This window comes from Apodemus sylvaticus, chromosome 19, assembly GCF_947179515.1.
Source record: "Apodemus sylvaticus chromosome 19, mApoSyl1.1, whole genome shotgun sequence".
Classification (NCBI taxonomy): domain Eukaryota; kingdom Metazoa; phylum Chordata; class Mammalia; order Rodentia; family Muridae; genus Apodemus; species Apodemus sylvaticus.
The window spans coordinates 9,468,408-9,491,113 of NC_067490.1; the positions used below are offsets into that span (position 1 = coordinate 9,468,408).

The 22,706-nt window shown below is 50.1% G+C and overlaps 1 long non-coding RNA gene across 1 annotated transcript; it reads left to right on the forward strand.

Annotated features, from left to right (window-relative positions):
* The first annotated feature begins 3,265 nt into the window (after positions 1-3,265).
* On the forward strand, positions 3,266-5,457 carry LOC127669972 (uncharacterized). Its single transcript, XR_007974448.1, has 3 exons — positions 3,266-3,378; positions 4,265-4,384; positions 5,079-5,457. It is a non-coding gene; the product is annotated as an uncharacterized LOC127669972 (long non-coding RNA).
* Positions 5,458-22,706: the final 17,249 nt, after the last annotated feature.

The window sequence follows — 22,706 nt, forward strand, 5'->3', positions numbered from 1 at the left end:
GTGTGTGTGTGTGTTGGTTTTCTACAAAGACAAGCATTTCATCTACAAAAAGAGTTCCCCATCTATCTTTTTCCCTTTTCTTGTCTTATCTCACTGGCTAGAACACTGCTGCCTAGTTTCTCACCATTAAGCGATATTAGCTGTCTGTGGTCTTCAGATGTCTTTACTGAGTTAAGGAAAGTCCCCTGTAGTACTCATTGTTAGTGTACAGGCAAGTCCGCAGGCCTGCTCTCTGGGACCTAGCAACCGCTTACGTCATCACCTGCCACGCCTCCCGCTGCGGGTGCACCAGGTGTTTGCTGCTGATAAAAGGACTACCCAGCTCTCCCCACCTCCCTTCTCCTCCCCCTCTGTCTGACGGTCCGCATGTCCACTTGTGTGCCTCTCGCCACCCCCACAGGTCCCCACTCTCCTCCCTTCCCCCAAAAAACCTCTTTTGCACCAGGTCTGTTGCATGGCATAAGTTGTCAGGGGAACACCTTGGCATGTGTCCGCTAAAAGTACATCCCCACTGCATGTTTTTTTATCGTAACACTCATATCGCTCTGATTTTCTTCTTTACCCTCTGCTGTGGATGATAGACCCCAGATTCCTGGCATTGGAGCAGTCTTCCTTCCGGACAGTCTCCTTTGGTCATGTGTGCTTCCTTTCCTACACTGTTGGCTTGCATTTGCCTTCTCTCCGTGAGAGTCGGTGAGCTGCGGTTTCTGCTTTCCGTATGTCTGTCTGGTTTTGCTATGAGGGAAACACAGGCCTCGCAGATGAGCGAGGGCACATTCCTTCTGCTTTTGTCTTCCAAAAAGAGATAGTAGAAAATTGCATAATGCCCTCCATAAGTGTGGCACTGACCAGTGAGCCTCTGGGCCCTGGGGGCTGGGTCTTTCAGTTTGGAAGGTTGATAGTAATTTCAATTTCATAGACAGATACATAGATACCTAGATAGATGGCTGGATGGCTGGATGGACAGACGGACAGACAGATGGATAGATACTCACATAGATAGATGGATGTTAGATACATACATATATGCACACATACACAAATGGGTGAATGGATTAGTGGACACCTAGATAGGTATATACTCAGACAGATGAATGAAAAAGATAGATAGATAGATAGATAGATAGATAGAACCTTTGTAGTCTTGTCTCTTCTGTGTCAGTTTTGCAGGTTGTATCTTTCAAGAGGTTGGTCCATTTTCACTATTTTATGCCATTTGTGGATGCAGCATTCACAATCCATGGTGACCCCAATCCTCTTCCTGATACTGCTCTTAGCTTGTCTAGAAACTGAATGGTGGCATTGATCTTTCCAGAGAACCAGCTTCAGGCTTTATAGATTTCGTTTTCCCTCCCTCCCTCCTTCCTTCCTTCCCTTCTTCTCTCCCTCCCTCCCTCCCTTCCTTCCTTCCTTCTCTCATTTTAGATTTAATTTACTCTCCTTTATCTGGTGTCCTGAGGCATCCTCTTAGGTTCAGTTTCCTCTGATCTGCACACCCCAGTCAGACATCCCCTCCCCCACCACAGTCAGGACAGACACCCCTCCCCCATCCCATTTGCCCCCGCATCCCACAATTGTCCTTAAGTTCTATTTTCGTTTTCACTTCTTTCGAAATGTTTTAAAAATTCTCACCAGATTCTTTGACCTATGCGTTATTTATAAGTGTGTTGTTTAATCTGCAAGTGTTTGGGGGTTTTCCAGCTATGGAATTAAGTCCATTGTGGTCATCTGAGGATAAGGAATAGAGATGTACGATCTCCATTCCTTTAAGTTGGGGGTGTTCACGGTCCAGAACGTGGTCTGTACCGATGGATGTTCCTTGAGAGCTGAAGGAAAACCCGCACGCTCTGCGACTCCAGAGCACAGAGCTGTCCCTTACGGCCAGTGGCGTTGCTGATCTCAGCACTGCCCTTACCGACTTCCTTTCTGCTGGAGAGGCCCCGAAGTTTTGGCTATAATCGTGGGCGTATCTGCTTCTCCATCTGGTTCTGTCCGCGTTGCCTCGTGGCTCGACACTGTTACGCACGTGTGCGTCCTTCTAGCGTGCTAAGGATTGCTGTATCTTGATGAGACTGACCTGCCTTTATCATCATGGAGGGTCGTGTTATCTCTGATATGCCCCTGCTCTCTGAAGCAGAGATCATGGAGGAGTGCTGCTTACTGGCTTGCCCCCAGGCTTGGCTGCCTTTCTTACACAGCCCAGAACAGCCTCCCTGAGGGTAGTACTACCCAGGGGACTGGGTCCTCCGCCATCAATTAGCAATCAAGGAAATGCACCACAGACATGTCTGCAGGTCAAGCTGATGAAAGCAATTCCTCTTTCCAGGTGTGTCTCTCTGACATAATTGATTGGTGGGCACCTGTGTTAGCATATAAAGCTCTGTTCTTGTCTGAACTCTTCCTAGCGGTGAGGCTTTTCGCTGCCTGCAGTGTAGGCTGGGTGCTTCTTCTCCACACTAAACATGTTCCCCACACTGTGTCCCTGACAGGATATTGGGGGGACCCTAGCTGATTCCCACCTGGAGCCTGGCCTGATGGGAAGAGCTGGGTTTTGTTTTGTTTTGTTTTGTTGGTGCCTTCAGCTCCTGGCACACTCTGTGGCTCACTGTGAGCCTTCTGTCCTGAGACTTTTCTTAACCTGAACTCAATCCAGACCAATTCTGTCAGTTCTCAAATGGGGGCTTGGCCTTTGCTGCCTGGAACTTCCTCAGGGCTACCAAATGGAGGCCCCCTCTTGGCCTTTGATGTCTCCCAGGGCTCCCTCCTGGCCTGTGCTGTTCTCCTGGGGTCACCATCCCTGGGGAGGAAGAGGGGAAGAGAGTCAAGGGAGAGTCTGTAGGGTGGGGCAGAGCATCAGTCTCCCTAGGCAGTGTCAGCCATGACCTGTAACCTGCTGGCTGCTTTAGAGACAAGGACCTCAAGGCTCCACTGTGAGCATAGGCTGCGTGTACCATTGCTGCAGACAGACGGACTGCAGAGCCTTGTTAGTTGGAGCAAGTCAGCATCTCGGTGGCACGTAGCATCATGAACAGAGGAAGGATACTTGAAGCCAAATTTGGGAGGAGTACATTAGACATCAGGAGGCAACCTAGACAGACAGGAACCCCCCACGGGGTTCCTTCACTCTGCTGATTCTAGGTCTGTGCCTTGGGTCCCAGCACAGCATGTGACCTTTCAGCCTGCACCGAAGCTGCATCTGGGTGCAACTAGAGGAGTAGTTGCAGCTGACCAGACAACTGGGTGTTTATTCCAGATGCCCCACGCAGTGTCTGCCAGTCCCTAAACACCTGCATATCCAGTATGGCGGGAAGAAAAGGAACAGGATCGGCGAGCAGAGGCATCAGGCTGGGCAGAGCTCCGGGAACGTAAGGTACCCAGGTGAGCCAGGGCATACAGCTGGCAGCTGCCCACTGATTACATCACTCTCACCCACGGGTGCTGAGGATCAGGGGGAGGGGGTCAGAGGAGGGGTCAGGGGAAGGGCGCTCCGGAAGAGCCAGTGAGGGGGGCTCCTGGATAAAGAAGGGGTATGGGTTAGGAACCACTTCTCCATTGACCAGTCCCCTGTGTGGGACCTTGAGCTGGACTGAGGAACCACAGGACCTCACGGTATGTGAGCAGGAAGAGTGGGTGTGGGCTACAGCGTGAAGTAGGGAGCTGTTTGAGACAGCTTCTAGGTGTCATGGCTGTTGTGAGATCCAGACCAGAGTGTGTTGGTTAGAGAAGCAGGCAGGAGATCCTCTGTGTCCTGCTGTATGCACTGGGAGGAAAGCAAGATAGAACAGGGTCAGCTGCTGAGGAGGGAAAAACTTCCCAGTCAGAGCAGATCAGCCTTCCCACTGCCCTGGGCTATAACTCTCACAGCAGAGTTAGAACCCAGCAGCCAGAGAAGGTAGTGCCCCGGGTGATTGCCACTGTCACATGTTGGAGGGGCGGGAGAAGATTGGGCCATGAGCATCCGATGAGCCCCTGAAAACACGCACCTTTTAGGCACCATCCTTGGGTGAACCAGGATGTGATGGCTAATCTTGGTTGATAATTTGATACACCTGGGAAGAGGGAACTTCAACTGAGGAATTGTTTTCATCAGCTTGACCTGTAGACATGTCTGTGGGGCATTTTCTTGATTGCTAATTGATGGTGGAGGACCCAGTCCCCTGGTGGTAGTACTACCCTCAGAGAGGCTGTTCTGGGCTGTGTGAGAAAGGCAGCCAAGCCTGGGAGCAAACCAGTAAGCAGCACTCCTCCATGATCTCTGCTTCAGTTCCTGCCCTGAGTCCTCTCTTCTTCGCTTGCTGGCCTTGTGGGACTGAGCAACTGCTAGATCCTTGGACTTCCATTCACAGCTGCTGCTGACCATTGTTGGGGAGTTGGACTACAGACTGTAAGTCACCAACAAATTCCCTTACTATATAGAGACTGCCCATATATTCTGTGACTCTAGAGAACCCTGACTAATACAGATGTTGGTGTTAGATAAGATAACCCTTTGTTACCCTAGTTAATTTGGATGTGATGTTTGGTACAGCAACAGAAAACAAACTAAGACACACAGGAACCAGCTGGTGGTGGCACACACCTTTAATTCCAGCACTCAGGAGGCAGAGGAAGGCAGATCTTTGTAAGTTCAAGGCCAGCCTGGTCTACAGAGTTCCAGGACCATCATGGATACACAGAGAAATGTTGGGATCAAGCAAAAGGAACTTATTCTAAGTACTGAACTAAATACAAGGTCCCAGGCCCTAGGGCAGCGGGGGACTTTCCTATAGCAGAACAACTTCTGTTGTAAACAGGTGTCTGAATCCAGACATCTCAGAGACAGAGACACTTGTCTGAATCCACCCATCTCAGAGACAACTGCCCCATCTTACTGGCAGGGTAAAACAAGTTCATGTTCTCAGGCCTAGGAACGAAAACCTATCCTACTTCTCCAATATTTTCTTAATTGTCTGTTAACGGGTAAAGAATATAGAAATTACTGCTACCCAAACCAAGGTATATACGCTATTAAAATATATAACGATTGCCTGTTATGATGCTAGTTGACTACATATTGTCTGCTCCCTTGTTACACCCAGAGTCCAGGAGGGGACCTGGCTGCACATGCTGAACTAAGGACCTTGAAGCCAGGTGTCCTGGATTCAGCCCAGTCTCCCAACGGGTACTCCCTTGCTTAACCTGAAATGTCAAATGCAATTGGATAACACTAAAGCTTCCCCCACCCCCACCCCATTTGTGTTCCCATCCTTTAAATATTGTATGATCCCAGCCTCACCCCGTGCTCAGAAAACAAAGCTTTCATTTTTAAGCTTCTGAAGTTCTGAAGTGAGTTTTCTGGTCTTCCTCCCCGAACCAACCAGATACGGTATCTCAAGAGGAGGAGGAAGAGGGGGAAGAGGGGGAAGAAGAGGAGGGCAAAGAGGAGAAGGGGAGGAGGAAGAAGAAGAGGAAAATGGGAAAAAGGAGGAGGAAGAGGAAGAAGAGGAGGGGGGAGGAGGAGGAAGAAGGGGAAAAAGAGGAGGAAGAAGAGGAAGAAGAGAAAGAGAAGGAGGAGGAGGAGAAGGAGGAGGAGGAGGAGGAGGAGGAGGAGGAGGAGGAGGAGGAGAAGAAGAAGAAGAAGAAGAAGAAGAAGAAGAAGAAGAAGAAGAAGAAGAAGAAGACAACACCAGAAAGATATCCTACTATCCAAGGCCAGCAGGCATTTTACCCTCTACCATATCACAGGCACGATGGTCATGGAAACATGGGTGACTAGCTTTTGAAATATAAATAGAATGTGTGTGTGATCTTGGTGGGCCATAGGACAGGATATGGCAGACAATATGGGCAGGTGAGGCTGTCTCCTGTCCCAGGAACCATGTGTCTGTCACTCAGCAGTGAGAAACACTGCTTGGAACAAGTACAAATGTAAGAAAGGCAGGGCTATGGGCGGGACACTTGAAGAGGCTGCCCAGCTCCTGCGAGGGGTAGCAGGGGGTGTGGGAACACGAGTGCCAGAGCATCCCCCTGAGCTTAGCGTGGATTTGGTGCTGTCTTGGTAGCAGGAGCAGCTGGGGCTCTAACAAGCCTCTCACCACCACTGCAGACTAAGAAGGCAAGAGAACCAGAGGTCGGCAGGGAGTTAACAGCTGCTCTTGGGGTGACTAAGGACTACTGTTCGCTGTTCGGTGCCCTGAGACTCTGGGAAGTGGGGGATGCGGCTTCTGCCCCTGAGGCCTCTCCTGGCCTGAGCTGAAGCAAGTTAGTGTGGCAGCATGAGCAACCTTTGCAGGCAATGGCGGCTCCACCCTGAGTTCTGTTCGCATCTGGTGCATTCCCACAGAGAATCTGCCACGCAGCCGGTGGTTCTTTTCCGGCTTGTTTTCATATAGCAGGGGGTGTGTCTGACTCATGTGAGCTATGTCCAGACATGAGTATGAGGTCCTTGAAGAAAGCAGAGTCCAGGGACGGTGTCTCAACCACAGAACCCACTTCTAGATTTCTATGATGGTCAAGTGAAACCACACATAAGCAGTTCTTACTCTAGAAATGGCGTACCCTGTCCGTCCCTAACTTACCACCTTCAGAGTCCAGTGTTGGCTCCTGATGGAAGTGATGTGGGCACATTACATGGAGCTATGGAGGACTGAGTGGGAATTTGGGGTCCCCCATCTGCCCCAGCTGCCAGGTCTACCCTTGGTCCCTTGGTTGCTCCTAAGGCTTAGCTCATAGTCCCCTCTGACCCTTTAGGCTCCCTGGAATCTGCCAGTCCCACACTGCTCACAGGCAACAGATGTATTTAGTCACTCAGGGATGAGTCACTGCAAAAATGAGCATGTTGACATTAGAGGGTCCTAAGATATTATGGGTTGATTCTCCTAAATCAAATGTCAGAGGGCTAACTCATTCCCAGGCTCTGTGGAGGAGCTGTCCCAGGCTTTCCCAGGGCATCTTGAGTATCCATTAGTGTGCTGCGGCATTGTCCAGACTGTAGCCTCCGTTCCCTCGTGGTCACTTATCTCCTCATGGCCTGTCTCCTCATGGTCTCTCTCTCTCTTTCATAATCTCTCTTGTGATGATCTGAATCTCCACATGGCCCCCATTTTCTCAGGATCTCTGCTTACTGACATCCCTCTCACCATATCATGATTTCTTCCTCATCCTCTCTAGCTCCTCCTCAACATCTCTATCTCCTCATGGACCCCGCTTCCTCAGGCCTCCTCCATATCTAGGTTTCCCCACTTAGAAAACCCTAGTCCTAAATAACCTAATTTTATTACTACTACCACCACCACCACCACCACCACCACCACCAGCACCATTTTATATTTTGTTTTCTCAAGACAGAGCCTCTCTGTGCAGCCCTGGCTGTCCTGGAACTCGCTCTGTAGACCAGGCTGGCCTCGAACTCAGTGATCCGCCTGCCTCTGCCTCCTGAGTGCTGGGATGAAAGGCGTGTGCCACCACCGCCTGTCTAAATAACCCAACTTTAGCCACATTTAGAGAAGGTCCCATTCACAGGGTTTGACATGAAGCCTCTAACAGGAATTCTGTGAGGGCACAGATGAGTCCATCCACAGGAGTGTCTGAGGCAAGACAAAGTGTACATCAAAGACATAATGGCTCACAGGACAGGCCTCAGTGAGCCATCTATATCTACTGCCAGTGCCTGGATTGTCACTGCTGGGTCCCATCTGCTGCCTGGTACCCTTTATTCCTGGACTCTGTGGGCAGGACAATGATCTGGGATATCTCACAGGACAGACATTTGCCCAGAACACCCTTGGTGCTGGGCCGTGTCCTTAATTTTCTCCGGAGCCTGGGTTGTGTGGATCAGTCACTGACAGATGACATAGGCACACTCCACAGCTGACTTGGGCCGAGCCCAGCTCTGTGACGGGATCAGCACTTCCTGAAGGAAAGCACCCCACAACATGTCATTGGCCCCCCTTGATCTGAACTCTGCTTGTGGCTTCTTAAAGACCTGTGCACCCATGTGTGCCCTGAGCTCCTGGATTTGCTAGCATCCCTGACGGAGAGAGGGATTCACGAGTTGCCTTCAAACCTCAGTATCTATTTGGTGCTTTAAAAAAAAGTTCTTTTAGAATCTTCTGTCTTGTGTCACGCATCCCTGAACTTCCTGGTTTGCGCCGAATAGCAGAAGTTCTAAAATATTTCACATTAAGCATCTTTTGGGGTTTCTGACATGGCCCCAAACAGGAAGTTCCAGAGGTCTGTCACAGAAAGTCTGTGCCTGGGAGATACCATTGGACCTGTTTGAACTAAAAAAATGACATGAGAAACTGGATTTGTCCCAATTAAGGCTCTGAGTTAATTTGCTATGCTACCATAGTAAAAGCACACCCAGCGGGGCTACAGCATTTATGGCACCCCTACTAATCAGGGTGCCCAGGCCTCCTGCCCAGCTCTATGCACACTGGGTGTGGCTTGGCTTGCTCCAGTTTACGCTTCTGAGGTATTTATATGAGGCAAATAGGAAACCAGAGATGTGGACATGGTCAGGAAAGGCTTGGTACTTCCTAAGGACGTCACTGTCCTGAGCTCCCACTGTGAGGTGGCCAGGTGGCCATGGGATTCTCTCATGTGAGTCTCAATCCCAGGCAGGGTGATGGGTCCTCTGGCTGTTCTATATCTGGTCTTCAGAAGTCAGTAGAGGTGAGGGATTCTGGCGCACATGATAGGATTACAGAGGAAAGATGGGCCGTGCGCAAGGAAGCAGGAAGGAGCGGGCAAGTTAGATTGTCCAGCACTGATCCCTTAGGAGATGTGAGGTAAGTGAGTAAGGGAGGAAGGCACCCCATCCTCATCCTCCCCACCGACCTGGAGAAAGTAAGACCTAGCATAGGAAGTCCTGGAGGCCTCTGCGTTACCTACTGGATGCTGGTGACAGGGTCATCGGTGATAGACCATAGACAGGAAAACAAAGTGTTCCTGAGACCAGAAGTTACTCTCCTAGCAGCCTTTGCAGCGGGGAAGCAGGGTACGCACCTGTGGGAAGACCGGCATATGTGACTTTGCTGGGACATTTGGATAGCGTCATGCAGGGCCAAGCCCTGAGTTCAGGAGCCTTCCATTGTTCCCCATCCCTTACCTGATCGAGAAGTTTCTATCATAGGCCAGGTGCTACCCGACCACAGAGCAGGTGACAGACAGCCAGCCACAGTCACCACGCTGTCTGGAGAGGAAGTTGATCTTTACAGGGGATTCCCAGCCAGGGGCACTTTTTTTTTTTTTTTTGGTTTTTTGGATTTGTTTTTTTCGAGACAGGGTTTCTCTGTATAGCCCTGGCTATCCTGGAACTCACTCTGTAGACCAGGCTGGCCTCGAACTCAGAAATCTGCCTGCCTCTGCCTCCCAGAGTGCTGGGATTACAGGCGTGCGCCACCACTGCCCAGCGACACTTTTTTTTTAATTGGGGACAAGAGTGAAAGACTAGTTCTTTATCAAATGAGTCACAAGAAAGAGAGGGGGGAGGGGAGGGGAAGGGGAAGGGGGGAGAGGGAGAGAGAGAGAGAGCAGAGAGCAGATCCCCATATTAGGACTAGCTATTCCAGAGACATGTTTGTGCCTTTCCTCGGTGTCAGAATTTATTAAAAACAATAAATGTGCAAACCAGACTGCCAAGTAGACCCAGTTGCCTTTGATGGCAGTTGGCAGATTCATACCACTGTTGACCACGATGATAAACCTTTAGATCCCAGTTACACACCACACGGCGATTCTGTCTACAGACAGACATGTGGATCACTGAATGGCTTCCAAGGGTCAAAGTAGCAGCAGCTGACTTCAGGGAGCCTCGAGAGGCCGCAGGAGGCAGAGGCAGATACGAAGAACAGAAGAACAGAAGAACCATTAGCAATGTGCCAGTTAAATATGTTAGCACTGCCTGTGTGGGGAGCGGCTGCAGGATCGTGGGGTTGAGCTGAGCCTTGGAGGCAAGGTACAGGACCAGATCTGGTGGCCAGAGAGCAGAGGGCTGGAGAGATGGCTCAGTGTTGGACATAACCCCGTGGCCATTAGTCACGTAGGGCCACGCCCCAGGCCCCTAGTGTTCTGGCTGGACTCCACCCCAACAGTCACCTGGCTACAGCCAGGTTTGCCCTGCCCCACAGTTACCTGGCAACAGCCAGGTTGCTGGCCCACTCTAAAAGGGGCAGTGTGACCCCTCCTCCCCCTCTTGTCCACGCTGTCTTACTCTCTCCCCTGTCTCTTGCCGCTCCTACCCCCCTCTCCCCATTCTCTTCTCCTGTGGCCATGGCAGCTCTAACCTCATTATCTCTTCTTTCTCTCTTTACTTTCCTATCTCTTTTCTTTCCCTCTACTTTTCGATAATAAAGCTTTAAAATCATGGGCTGTCTCTTCTTATCCAAACCTACCGTGAACAATGGAGCAGGCCTCTCAGTCTCCAGCCGCCAGACCAGACCAAGGATTCCCCCCACGCCTGGGCTTCCTCCACGGGCCCAGCAGCCCAGTGGTTAGGAGAACTGGCTGTTCTTCCACAGGACCTGGGTTTGATTCCCTGAACCTACAGACCTGCTAACAAAACAAACATGACTCCAACCCCATCCTCTGAGGGATCTGGTACCTTCTCCCATCCTCTGAGGGCAAAGCAGGCATGTGGGGCAGAGACATACATGCAGGCAAAACATCTACAAAATAAAATAAAACAAAACAAAACAAAGTGAACCGGATGGAGAGAGACCAACAATGAGGACCTGACTGGGCTGAAGCCCCAGAAACAGAAAGTTCAACTTCTCAGTTCTCTGGAATAGCATCTCCTTCACACTGTTGGGTCTTCCTGGGATCCAGGTGAAGTGTTGGCACCTTTCCTCCTCATAAGCTTTTAGTACAGCCACGCATTTATCTGCTCCCTACCTGCATTTCTAAGATTGCAGGTTGTGCTTTGCATATGTGCACCTGTGCATGCATGCTTATACATGTTTAGGTTTGGATGCGTGTGAAGGCCAGAGGTCAGGACCAGGTGCTGGGGATCTGATCCTTGGATCCGTGCGTTTGTACAGCAAGCATCTTATGGACTGAGCCGTCTGGCCACGCTCAGTGGTACCATTTAAGTTTTGCCTCACGAGTGATGCTCAACAGGTAGCATCTTTGCACCCAGCAAACTACAGCCATCCTGCCTCTGTAGACACCATCACTGGCTCTTGCAGGAGAAACAGCCTGAAAGCTACTGAACTATTCGTTGGGTAGTGGCTTTGAGCAGGGCACAGTCTGATCTCTGCACTTCTATACTGGAGCTGCGGTCAGAGCTTGCATCGGTCAGAGCTTGCATCACTCCCGGAGAAGGCAGAGGGTGGGACATCCTCCCTGGTCCATGGCTCCTACATCATCTCCCAGGTTGGGAACCTTGTCTCCATGACTCAGAAGGGAAAAGTCTGAACAGACATGTATTTCCTACTCTTAGCCTGGGCTTATCCCCAGGGCAGGCTGGCTTCCTCTTAAGGGTTCCCTGCCCCAGTGTCTTACCAAGTTCAGGCAACACCAAATTCAGGGCAAAACCAGAAACTCCCACTTCCAAACTTCTGGGGAATCCTGCCCTGGGCATCTGCAGCTATCAGAACCCAGGCAAGAGACTGCTCAGGTCACACCCATCTGCAGCCCTGTCCCTCCTCTCTCATAGCTGATTCTGTATGGAGGTCCTAGGCTACCAAACTCCAAGCTATTGGGGCCTATTGGTGTCGCACTCCCTAGGATAGACATACATTAATTAAATGGGTCCCCTCTACATTCTCAAGTCATATTCCATCCCCCAAATGCAAGACGCTCCTGCACCACATTGCACGGCTCAGACACCTGCCTACAAACATGTCTTATGAGCTACTCATCATTTGTACAGAACCTCTCTGCAGTGGCTGTTTCTGGTTGTCAACTTGACTATATCTGGAATGAACTACAATCCAGAATTGGAAGGCTTGCCTGTGTTCCTAATCTGGAGACTGGGAGATACAAGTTTCTGACCTGGATCTCAGCATAGAGATCTTGAGGCATAGTGGCTATGAATCCCAGAAGATTAAGACAAGGAGATCTCTGAGTTCAAGGTCATCTGGGATGAAGCAAGTCCCTGATCCAGGCGAGGTGGCACACACCTTTAACCTGGACCACACCTTCTGCTGGAGACCTACATAAGGACATTGCAAGAAGGAAGATTCACTCTCTTCTTCATCTTTGCCTGCTTGCCTCGTGGGACTGAGCAACTGCTAGATCCTGGGACTTCCATCCACAGCTGCTGCTGACCACTGTTGGGGAATTCGACTACAGACTGTAAGTCATCAACAAAGTCCCTTACTATATAGAGACTGCCCATACATTCTGTGACTCTAGAGAACCCTGCCCACGGAGCTGCAGACACTCCTAGCTCCAAAATAAACACCCTACTGTCATTCCAAGACATCCCAGCTTCCTAGGAAGGTCAAGGTGGGGCTACACTTTCCTTTCTCTGAAACCTCTAAGAAGAAACTGTAACTCAGCCCCCAAACTTTTCAGAGCTCCTGCTGTGCTGACTAACAGTGATGTTAATATTCATAATAAATCTTTTAATCAAAAAGAAAGTCAGTCCATCTCAGTGTTCTGTTGGAACACCAAAATTTCACTTTGTCCCTGCCCTGCCTACATCCCATCAGCCCCAGTAGGGTGGCCTGACGCTTCAGCAGACCTCTTCCCTGCACTCCTGGTGGAGTCTCAACTCCACACACTTTTCCAAGAGAGGCTGCTAGCCCCACCTCGACCTTCCTAGGAAGCTGGGATGTCTTGGAATGACAGTAGTGTGTGTACTTTGGAGCTAGGAGTGTCTGCAGCTCAGTGGGCAGGGGGAGGCTGACTTCTATCCGCTGGAGACCCCAGCTGCCTCTGAGTGAGGGAAAGAAGGCTGGCCCCAGCTCTGCCTCAAGTCCCCAATTCCCACCCATGTTCGATGTTACGTTGCGATTGTAGAGGTATGTAATGGATTTATTGGAAATGGTAAGAAGAAAAGTGTATGGTGCTCCTCCTGGTGTGCCCGAGAATGCACAGTGACAGCTCGCCTGCTTTTGGTGATATGCATAACCCAGTACCCCCCAAAGTGCCATGGAGGCCGCAGCTAGTTCTGCCACCTCTCTCCAGGCGCCTGTGCAACTTTCTCCGTGAAGGCAGAGCTGAAAAGGGGCATCTGGCCTTGAAGACCTTCTCCTCTGGGTATTTTCTGAGAAATGAAGAGGTTCCAAGCAAGGACGTGAAGTCCTCCAGCAATTGTACTAGAGGATAGAGCCACCTACACATGGGCGTCACAGCACGAGACGTTGTCAAGTCAGAATGGGATCTGCAGAGCTCATTATGGTGACTCACCGCTACTCCAAGTTCTCTTTCCATAGCCCAGGCAAAGTCCACCATAACAGAGGTCATCTGTCTTTAACAGAGGTCCCTCCCCATTTCCTTATGTAATACATAATATTATTATTATATTAGTCAGAGAAGCAGAGACACTTCCTAGAATGTCTGTCGTTTGGACTCTGGATCCACAGGAGTGGGGCCTCAGGGGGCTTGGCCTGGCCTCTTTCTAGATAGGTGTGCACAGGCAGGGCCAGCCTCAGCCTCTCTACACACTGCGGTCTAACACCTGTTCTTCCCTCTGGACTTCGGGATGGTGCGGCTCTCGTGGGGTGTTTGCTCAGAACTTGGGGGAACCCTGTGACTTAGACTGAGGCGGTTGCTATCACCTTACCACCTCTTTTTTAAATTTTTTAAATTTTAAATTAAAATAGAATTGTATCATTTCTCCCTCTTTCTCCATCTACCTCCCCCATGTTCCCTCTCCTCATGGCCTCATTTTGTTATTGTTTTATATGTGTGTGAGTGTGTCTATGTGCATGTTTGTGTCTATGTGTGTGTTCATATGCATGTGTCTATGTGTATGTGTATGTGTGTGTGTGTGTGTGTGTGTGTGTGTGTGTGTGTATCTATGTGTATGTGTGTGTTAAACAGCCAATCAAGGGGATAATCCCTGGGGAAGATGAAGTCTCCCAACTCTCAGTGTTTGTTAGCAAACTGTGGTTCTTTGTTTAGGGTTGGGGCCCTGTGATATCTCCCCCTTCCACGTTAGCATGTCTACTGGCGTGGTCCTAGTTCAGAACTTGTTTAGGTGGCTGTATTGTTCGATGTATCATGAGGGAAGTTTCCTGTCAGTTCTAGGAGACATAATCTAACAACGGATTTCCTCTTACAATATTTCTGTCCCTCTTCATCCATGGTTCCTGTCTTTGTTAGAGTTTCATTGCTGTGAACAGACACCATGACCAAGGCAGCTCTTTTTTTTTTTTATTAAGATTTATTTTATTGTTATACATAATTACACTGTAGCTATCTTCAGACACACCAGAAGAGGGCATCAGATCTCATTACAGATGGTTGTGAGCCACCATGTGGTTGCTGGGATTTGAACTCAGGACCTCTGTAAGAGCAGTCAGTGCTCTTAACCACTGAGCCATCTCTCCAGCCCCAAAGCAACTCCTATAAGGACAACATTTAACTGGGGCTGGCTTACAGGTTCAGAGGTTCAGTCCATTATCATCAAGGAGGGAGCAGGGCAGCATCCAGGCAGACATGGTGCAGGAGGGGCTGAGAGTTCTACATCTTCATCTCACGGTTGCTAGTGGAAGACAGGCTTCCAGGCAGCTAGGACAAGGATCTCATTGCCCACCCCTACAATGACACACTTCCTCCAACAAGGCCACACCTCCAAATAGTGCCACTCCCTGGGCCAAGAATGTTCAAACCACCACGGTCCCTAAGTCTTTGATGCAAGAGTTGTGCTGCAGACATATCCACTGAGGTTAGGCACCTCATGAATAGCTAAACTCTGCTTTTTGATCAGTTCTGGGATTTTTGTAATGGGCTCATGAGGGTGAGAGCTACCCTTACCTGTAGTTATATGGGTGAGCATTTAGAATGCAGTTAGGAATTATATTGGTCTAGTAAAGCGGCGGTAGGTTCCCCTCTATGATCCAGAACCTCTCCATCCCCAGGTATCTGGATAGGTTTCCAGCACCAGGCATGATGTTCTGTTGTTGAGTGAGCCTTAAGTCTAACTAGAGAGCTATTGCTTACCACCAGGATAATCTTACCATGCTGGCTATGCTGTAGTTTACAGGTGTCATGGCTACTTAGGTCTGTCTGTTGGTTGCCCCTTCCATAGGCTCTGCTTCCACGAGAGCTAGTCCTTGGGGAGAAGGATTGTAGGTCTGTCTGACCTCTCTTGGATCCTCCAGGTCCTGTGTCCAAAATGCACGATGTTCTCAGCAACAGGGACTTACCTTCAACCCCTGGAAGGCAATAGCCTTGGAAGTATCTTAAACTCTTCCTGACCAACAACTCAAAAAAAGGTTTCTCAGTCCTGGTTCTGCATTTCTTTAGTTGGTCTATGTTCTTTCGGGGGTAGGGGAAGTTGTAGCAAGGTATCACTTACATGGCAAAGTCTCCCAGGTACGCCCCCACCGTGACAGCTTACAATCGTTTCTCTCTGGAGAGCCTCTGCAGACACAGGGAATGTCCCCCTTTCTAGTGTAGCTGTTCTGTGCCTGCATGCCTCCTTCTTAGCAGCAGGGACAGGTCTCCAGAGCATTCTGTGGCTCTACACTGTAACCAAGTGGCTTGACCTGACAGAGCTGTTACAGCAAGTGCTCTTGAGCCTTCTTCCTAAGGAAGCCTGGGCCTTGGGCTTCTGCATGCATTCCTGGCATAGAATCACAAGACCTCTGCTAGGTTGGCTTAGGGAAGTGCCCTGGCCTCAGAATGAGACCCTTAAGAGATGACTGACGGGCTGGAGAGATGGCTCAGAGGATAAGAGCACTGACTGTTCTTTCAGAGGTCCTGAGTTCAATTCCAAGCAGCCACGTGGTGGCTCACAGCCGTCCATAATGAAATCTGATGTCCTCTTCTGGTGTGTCTGAGGACAGCTACAGTGTACTCATATAAATAAATAAACCTTAAAACAAATCATATATTGGGCTGAAGAGATGGCTGAGTGGTTAAGGGCACTGACTGCTCTTCCGGAGGTCCTGGGTTCAATTCCCAGCAACCACATGGTGTAACAAGACCAGATGCCCTCTTCTGGTGTGTCTGAAGACAGCTACAGTGGATGTACATATAATAAATAAATAAATCTTTAAAAAAAGACTTACAGTACAATCTTTAAAATCACATATTTAATATATATATATAATATAAATCATATACCGAAGAAGAAGTAGTAGTAGTAGTAGTTGCCGTCTGCCGCCACCAGGCAGTGGTGGCACATGCCTTTAATCCCAGCACTTGGGAGGCAGAGGCAGGCAGATTTCTGAGTTTGAAGCCAGCCTGGTCTATAGAGTGAGTTCCAGGATAGCCAGGGCTACACAGAGAAACCCTGTCTCAAAAAAACAAACAAAATAAATAAATAAATAAAAGGAGGAAGAGGAGGAGGAAGAAGAAGAGGAAGAAGAGGAAGAAGAAGAAGAAGAAGAAGAAGAAGAAGAAGAAGAAGAAGAAGAAGAAGAAGAAGAAGAAGAAGCTGCCGCCTGCCGCTACCAGGCAGTAATGGCACACGCCTTTAATCCCAGTACTTGGGAGGCAGAGGCAGGCAGATTTCTGAATTCAAGGCCAGCCTGGTCTACAGAGTGAGTTCTCAGACAGTCAGGGCTACACAGGGAAACTCTGTCTCGAAAAAAACAATAACCAAAAAAAAAAAAACAACAAAAAAACAAAAAACAAAAAAGAAACAAACAAAGAGATGATTAACTCCACCCACCTTGGATGTCTGTGTCCCATGACCCATCCTCAGCACAGATCCCTCCTCCGGGGTGTCCACTGTTGACACTTCCTTCAGCAGCCCGCAAGCTCCCCGTTGTAATTCCCCTTCTCCTTGCTCTATTACTGTTGACCATCTTTGTCCTGCAGCCTTCCTGAATAAAGCACAGTGGGGACCCTGAACCCGAGCAAGGAGAGGCCAACTCCTCTCCTGTTGGCAGCCGGGCCTAAGTACGTCTGTCTATAGCTCATGACAGCAGGCAGGAATCCTTGCCCCGAGGGTTGAAGTTAGACCACACACTTGCTTTTCTGTTGTGAAACACAGACCACAGCTGCCAGAGCCTGCCCAGAAACTCCCGCCCCACTTTGGGAGGCCTACTCTCAGGAGCAAGCTTCTGGAAGCTTCTCTAGCCATGCTCCAAGATGTGCCTTTGAATGTAGCACTCTAGAATGTATATGCAGCCCTGCCACAAAGTTCACCTCAGAGGGAAACCAGCTGCTGCCTCCCTGCCTGCCAGAGGCCGTACAGTATCCCATCTGTCCTGGCATTCAGGGCCAGAAAGCTCGAGTAAGGGACCTCTGGGGAGCTATTAGAGCAATCTGCGCATGCCTCACTTTCTCCATCTCCCGGCAATAAGGGGAATTCTCCAGAGGGAATCCAGATGGTAGCTACGAGGACACATTCCATCTCTGACGTTCTGCGATGTCACAGGCCAAGCCAAGATGCCGGCCTTGGCACTGAAAGCCATCCACAAGTCCTGTAGTCACTCTCCAGAGAGTCGGTGGCAGACTGGCTCCACAGTACTATCATTACTGCTGTACCCCCTGCTCCCACGCAGCTGTCTCAAAGCAAGGATCCCCAAAGTGCCAGGCAAGGGGGCACTTTAGCTTGCTAGTTCCTAAGGTTCTTTTAACCCTCCCTTCCCCTCCCCCTCTCCCACCCCCCGTAACTCCAAATCCTGGGCACTCGGAATCTGTGCACATCCAGTCTCCTCAACAGTGCTTCAGGGCTGACTTGGCCATGCCTTTCTGATGACAGCCCACAGCTAGCACTACTAGCTAGTAGATTAGCTAGTCAAGTCCTCCTGCTAATATGCTGTTGGACACCTACTGGAGGCTAGCCCAGGCTTGCAGTAGTAGAGCCAGCCAGTGCGGGAGTGAACTGGTGTCAGCCAACACCCAACCTCAGCTGTCGGCTGCTCCACAGTCCCTTATTGTAGGCCTGAGACTGCAGAAGAGACCCTGCCCCTCACTATCAGAGAGGAGTAGAGGGCAGATTTGGAGAGAGGCACTAGAGGGAGATTCTACCCAGAACCTCCCTCTTCCAGGTCACTGTGCCAAGGTGGGGTCCCATTTGACAAGGTGGACAGAGATACCCAGTGTCCGTATTCCCTGACTAAGCCATACTCCTATGGGCTCCAGGATGTGCACAGACAGACAGACAGATCCTGTAAAGACACAGGTAGATGAGGCACCTGTTCCGGGGACGTAGTGGAGGAAAAAACCCAGAACACCCAGACGCTGGGGTGTGGCCCTTACATTCTTGGCCAAGTATCACCAGTCACTGGGAGCTGACCCCTGGCCTCAGAACTGCTTAGGAAGTATTGAGTGCCTGCGCGTGGGCATGAATTTCGAGATGACTGGGTAGCAGTAACAACTGCCCTGCCCGTGACCCAGGGCAAAAGGAGTTCCTGTTTTTTGGTAGCCCCCTAAAGCTTTCCAGGAGTCCTCATGGTGTGTGTGTGTGTGTGTGTGTGTGTGTGTCAGCACTGAGATCAGAGTCCATGACTCCTAATGCTGGATGTTCATTGCCATATTTTAATGAGAAAAAAATTATCCTTCAAACCAGTGTTTTTAAAAATTGAGATGAAAAATATATTATGATAAAACTCATGTCTATCATGGTTGATTGGGGGTATACAGTTTGGGGACACTGAGTCACCAGCATGGCTGTGTAGCCAGCCATTCCAGAACTTTCTTCCCACAGAGAAGCGCTGAGTTCCTGCCCACCCCCGCACACTACTGGTCTATTTCCTGTGTCCAGCGTTGCCTCTGGGGACATCAGCAGTCTTGAGTGAGGCTGGGCCACCCAGCTTTGGATCTTGAATTCTTCTACAACTCAGAAGTGTCAGGAGAGGCCTGAGCCTGTCAGGGTCTCCGGTCCTGCCCCACCTCAGTGAGATACTTCCTTCAATTTACGGATGTGCTGCGAATCCCTGGCCAGTCTACAGAGAGGAACACGCTCAGACTCAGAGAAAATGGCTCAGAGAGAGGCTCCCTTTACATTCCTACCTCACTCAAAGGCACCATCCAGTTCCAGCACACACACACACACACACACACAGGTGCATGTGCACGCACACACATGCACATACATACACACAAGCATGCACATGCACACACAAGCATGCACGAACACACACACACAAGCATGCACGAACACACACACACAGCCTCTCCCTTCTGTCCCCCAGCACAGACTGGCTTCCTTCACTGGCTCCACCACGGCTAGAGAGGGTCAGGGAGTGGGGGGTGGGGTGGGGAGGGCAATCTGAGCTGTGTGTGGCCTCGGGTTCCTGGTGTCTGTCATGTTGGATATATGCCTAAGACACTGGGGTAGAAGTACTTACCAGACCAGAATAGATGTAAAAATTACAGTAAAGAATAGACATTATTTCAAAAACACAGAAAGCAGTGTGTGTATGTGCATGTGTGCGTGCATATGTGTGTGTGTGTGTGCATGCATGCATATGTGTGTGTGTGTCTGAGAGAGAGAGACAGAGAGACAGAGACACAGAGAGACACAGAGATTACCTCCCTGAGAGAGAATGAAATGCTTTTACAGCGACCAAAAGTTTCCTGTTCTAACTACCTAGGGCATATTTGTGGCATTATAGGATAGAGGTCAGAGGGCAGCTTAGTCCTAAGGTAGTAGGTTTTGGCCATTCAGGGTCAGATGCCAGGGCCATTAGAATTAGGCTTAACTTTTTTTTTTTAATGAGGCATTATAGTTACTAGATTAGGCTTTAAGTAGCTAGGGCCTAAATGTTGAGGGTTTCTTATTTTTAGCCCTTTTATTTTTTACTTTTTCATCTCCCTTTTTTTGGGAGCCTGGCTGTCTGGCCTTGGAACCCTTGACATGGTCCTGTAGCCATTCCAGAACATTCTAATCTTCCCATAGGGAAACCTGGAGTTCCTCCCCCTGCACACTGTTTATCTCCCTGTCCAAGGTTGCCTCTCCAGACATTAGCCACCATCCCTGTGGCCCCTTCGCCTGCTGTCCCTGCCTCAGCCCTGCCTGCTTCCACTCACTCCGACCTCAGGGTGCAGCAGAGAGAGGCAGCAGGGGGGTGGGGAGCAGCTTCCGCCATGTGGGAACACCATAGAGGTCAGAAGTCACTGAAATGGGCTGGAGGCTGTCACGAGACTGTCCTTCTCGCTGAGGCCATAGGTAAGACCCATCCTGTCAGGCAGGGAGCCTCGCATCCTCTTCTGCCTCATGGGATCTGACTGCATCTCTCCAGCTTCATGCTTTTCGTTAACAACACACTGAGGCTACTTCTGTTCCTGCTCAGAGGCAAGGGCGTGTGTCCTCAGACCCAACGACCGAGGTCCTCTGTAGCCACTGAAGGCTCTGTGGTCAGATGCTGCCCAAATCCCTGCCTTTGCCTCTCAGTTGCCCTGGTACCACCCTCCTCAGCATCTGAAGGACAGGATGCATCCTATTTTGTCAGGTGTTTGCTCCCCCCAACCCCCTTTGTATCACCCTGGGTCCCAGGAGCCACTGCCTCTGGCCCTTCCATCTGTACTGTGACTTATTCCCTTCCCCAGTCAGTCAGAGGAGAGGACCTTAGAAGGTTGCTGGGCACAGTGGGAGCTTGGTGGGATGTTATCCTGGGGTCCTGTGTCCCCAAGAACATTTGGCACTTACAAGCCATCCTGGTTTGCCCAGGCAGAGGCAGCAACTAGCTCAAGCCTAAATCACAGTGCATAGTCTAGCTGACCACAGCCTGGCCTGAACTTTCCTCTTTGGCCATTGCCTCTGGGGACTTTCCTAGACACACTCCTTGCCACAGAGACAGCTCTGGGGAAACCCCGAGTGTGAAAGTGGAGTCTCCAGGTCAGACGGGAGGCACGGGACAGTTCTAGGTGACAGGACTGCTGTCCCTGTCCAAAGCTTTATCTGCATGGAGTGGCACCTCCCAACGCCCCCTCAGATCATGTTCCACCTTGAGGTCTGACTTATGCCACTCGAGGTCAGAATATCTCTATCCCAAGGCCTTCCCACCTCCCTACACCTCCTGTTCCTCCTGTCATGGGTTGGCCTAATGCTAAGTATATTTTAATGCTAACATTGGGCTTTCAAGATTGGTTGCCCCAGAGATGAGAGAGTTTGCACATAAAACGCTAAGTGACCCTGCCCACAAGTTATTTCTGACTGGTAAACAAAGATGCCCACAGCCAATAGCTGGGCAGAAGAGGTGTAGATGGGGTTTAGGATTTTGGGGGGACTTGGGGTTTGAGGAGGAGCATAAAGGAGAAGAAGAAGGCAGGAGGAAAGAGACTTCGCCATGGGTTAGGAGTCTAGAGACCATGGCCCCAGGGCTGGCCAACTGGAGTTAAGAACAGCCAGGTGAATCAGTAACAATTGTAAATTCTAATAACAAAGGCTGGCAGCTGCCCAGCTCTGGTGTTGCTTAAGACCTGTTGTAAATATGAAGGTTGTATATGTGTGTCTTTCATCAGAGAACTTAAATAACAAAGGCAGGGTGGAAACCTCTAGCCCGGATTAGATACTTCCTACAACACCATCCTCTGGCATTAATCACCCTGCTTGCTGTCTCTCCCACTACACCTCCCCACTTTCTCATACTTGTTTGTTGGGGTGCCTCCTAGCTATGGCTCTACGGGGTCTCCCTTGTCTGTCCCTGGCGTGCCTTGGCCCGGAGACATGCTTCTTGAATACCAGTTGAGTGGGAGCCAGGACTCTGGTGATTGGCAGGCTTGAGCAGAAATGTAGGGACAGGACCTGCAGGCAGCAGAGGGTTCCGTGCGGAGGCTCTCAGGTTCAGGGAGGGGAGAGGCAGGCTCCCTCCTGGCTTCTCCCATTGGCCTTGATGCTGAGCCCCAGGAAACGCTGTGACCTTCAAGATCGCCTATGGATATTGTTGTGTCATAAAAAGATAAACAGGTGTAAGAATATGTTCTGTGGCATGTGGTGAGGTGTGGGGGAAGGGATATCCCTTCCCTCTGAGGGACCAGCCACACATGATGGTATAGCATAGAATAGAATTTATTTAGGGTATGGGGAGGGGAGTTAAGAGAGTAGTAGAGGCAGAGAAAGGCAGAGAGAGGGAGATAGTAGACCACTTGGAGGGGAAGGGAAGGGAGAGCCCAAGAGTGCAAGAGAGTAAGAGGGTAAGAGAGATGAGGGGCAAGCATCCCCTTTTATAGTGGACCACGCCTTCCCGGCTGTTGCCAGGTAACTGTGGGGGTGGAGTCCAGACAGAGTACCAACAGATGTATCCACTACTATGTCCACAACCAAGCTGTCTGCTAGGGTTGAAGTCTGATGTTACCGGACAACCCTGAGCTCAGAGTTGACAAAATGGCAGACTCCCTTTGTCAGCTGGGCCTTCTTCCTCTCTCTGGGGGATCCTAGACCCCACATTGCCTGGCTGAGGAATGTGACGTAGTCCTGCACCCGAGATTCCCCGAATGCCTTCCACAGTAATGAGGCATCTCAGCTTTCAGCCAATGACCTTTCGTCCTGGATATGCTCAACCCCATCCCCAAAACTATGCAACCCTCGGTTCACCCCGAATAAAGTGTATGTGCATAAACCCACCCCGAATAAAGGCAACAGCCAGTGGGCTAGAGACACAGTGCCAAGCTGGCCAGAGATAAGCGAGTTCATAGTTCAGGTTGACCCG